The sequence below is a fragment of the Rhinoderma darwinii genome, chromosome 1 (genome assembly GCF_050947455.1).
Source record: "Rhinoderma darwinii isolate aRhiDar2 chromosome 1, aRhiDar2.hap1, whole genome shotgun sequence".
Taxonomy (NCBI): Eukaryota; Metazoa; Chordata; class Amphibia; order Anura; family Rhinodermatidae; genus Rhinoderma; species Rhinoderma darwinii.
The window spans coordinates 146,562,900-146,565,126 of record NC_134687.1 but is presented as its reverse complement, the minus strand read 5'-3'; positions in this window follow the sequence as shown (position 1 = coordinate 146,565,126).

The following is a 2,227-nucleotide window of genomic DNA, read 5'->3' as shown; positions in this document are numbered from 1 at the left end:
CTGCATCCTCATGCCCAGCCAGAGTTCCAGGGTGATTGGTGGTAGGTCCCGGTGGGGGGGCAGCGGGAGAAACCTACATCCCCATGCCCAGCCAGAGTTCCAGGGTGATTGGTGGTAGGTCCCGGTGGGGGGGCAGCGGGAGCAACCTGCATCCTCATGCCCAGCCAGAGTTCCAGGGTGATTGGTGGTAGGTCCCGGTGGGGGGGCAGCGGGAGAAACCTACATCCCCATGCCCAGCCAGAGTTCCAGGGTGATTGGTGGTAGGTCCCGGTGGGGGGGCAGCGGGAGAAACCTACATCCCCATGCCCAGCCAGAGTTCCAGGGTGATTGGTGGTAGGTCCCGGTGGGGGCCAGCGGGAGCAACCTGCATCCTCATGCCCAGCCAGAGTTCCAGGGTGATTGGTGGTAGGTCCCGGTGGGGGGGCAGCGGGAGCAACCTGCATCCTCATGCCCAGCCAGAGTTCCAGGGTGATTGGTGGTAGGTCCCGGTGGGGGGGCAGCGGGAGAAACCTACATCCCCATGCCCAGCCAGAGTTCCAGGGTGATTGGTGGTAGGTCCCGGTGGGGGGGCAGCGGGAGAAACCTACATCCCCATGCCCAGCCAGAGTTCCAGGGTGATTGGTGGTAGGTCCCGGTGGGGGCCAGCGGGAGCAACCTGCATCCTCATGCCCAGCCAGAGTTCCAGGGTGATTGGTGGTAGGTCCCGGTGGGGGGGCAGCGGGAGAAACCTACATCCCCATGCCCAGCCAGAGTTCCAGGGTGATTGGTGGTAGGTCCCGGTGGGGGCCAGCGGGAGCAACCTGCATCCTCATGCCCAGCCAGAGTTCCAGGGTGATTGGTGGTAGGTCCCGGTGGGGGGGCAGCGGGAGAAACCTACATCCCCATGCCCAGCCAGAGTTCCAGGGTGATTGGTGGTAGGTCCCGGTGGGGGGGCAGCGGGAGCAACCTACATCCCTATGCCCAGCCAGAGTTCCAGGGTGATTGGTGGTAGGTCCCGGTGGGGTGGAAGGGGAGCAGCGGGAGCAACCTGCATCTCCATGCCCAGACAGAGTTCCAGGGTGATTGCAGGTAGGTCCCGGTGGGGGGGCAGCGGGAGCAACTTGCATCCCCATGCCCAGCCAGAGTTCCAGGGTGATTGCAGGTAGGTCCCGGTGGGGTGGAAGGGGGGGCAGCGGGACCAACCTGTGTCCCTATGCCCAGCCAGAGTTCCAGAGTGATTGCAGGTAGGTCCCGGTGGGGTGGAAGGGGGTCAGCGGGAGCAACTTGCATCCCCATGCCCAGCCAGAGTTCCAGGGTGATTGCAGGTAGGTCCCGGTGGGGTGGAAGGGGGGGCAGCGGGACCAACCTGTGTCCCTATGCCCAGCCAGAGTTCCAGAGTGATTGCAGGTAGGTCCCGGTGGGGTGGAAGGGGGTCAGCGGGAGCAAACCGCATCCCCATGCCCAGCCAGAGTTCCAGGGTGATTGCAGGTAGGTCCCGGTGGGGTGGAAGGGGGGGCAGCGGGACCAACCTGTGTCCCTATGCCCAGCCAGAGTTCCAGAGTGATTGCAGGTAGGTCCCGGTGGGGTGGAAGGGGGTCAGCGGGAGCAAACCGCATCCCCATGCCCAGCCAGAGTTCCAGGGTGATTGCAGGTAGGTCCCGGTGGGGTGGAAGGGGGGGCAGCGGGACCAACCTGTGTCCCTATGCCCAGCCAGAGTTCCAGAGTGATTGCAGGTAGGTCCCGGTGGGGTGGAAGGGGGTCAGCGGGAGCAACTTGCATCCCCATGCCCAGCCAGAGTTCCAGGGTGATTGCAGGTAGGTCCCGGTGGGGTGGAAGGGGGGGCAGCGGGACCAACCTGTGTCCCTATGCCCAGCCAGAGTTCCAGAGTGATTGCAGGTAGGTCCCGGTGGGGTGGAAGGGGGTCAGCGGGAGCAAACCGCATCCCCATGCCCAGCCAGAGTTCCAGGGTGATTGCAGGTAGGTCCCGGTGGGGTGGAAGGGGGGGCAGCGGGACCAACCTGTGTCCCTATGCCCAGCCAGAGTTCCAGAGTGATTGCAGGTAGGTCCCGGTGGGGTGGAAGGGGGTCAGCGGGAGCAACTTGCATCCCCATGCCCAGCCAGAGTTCCAGGGTGATTGCAGGTAGGTCCCGGTGGGGTGGAAGGGGGTCAGCGGGAGCAACTTGCATCCCCATGCCCAGCCAGAGAACCAGGGTGATTGCTGGTAGGTCCCGGTGGGGTGGAAGGGGGG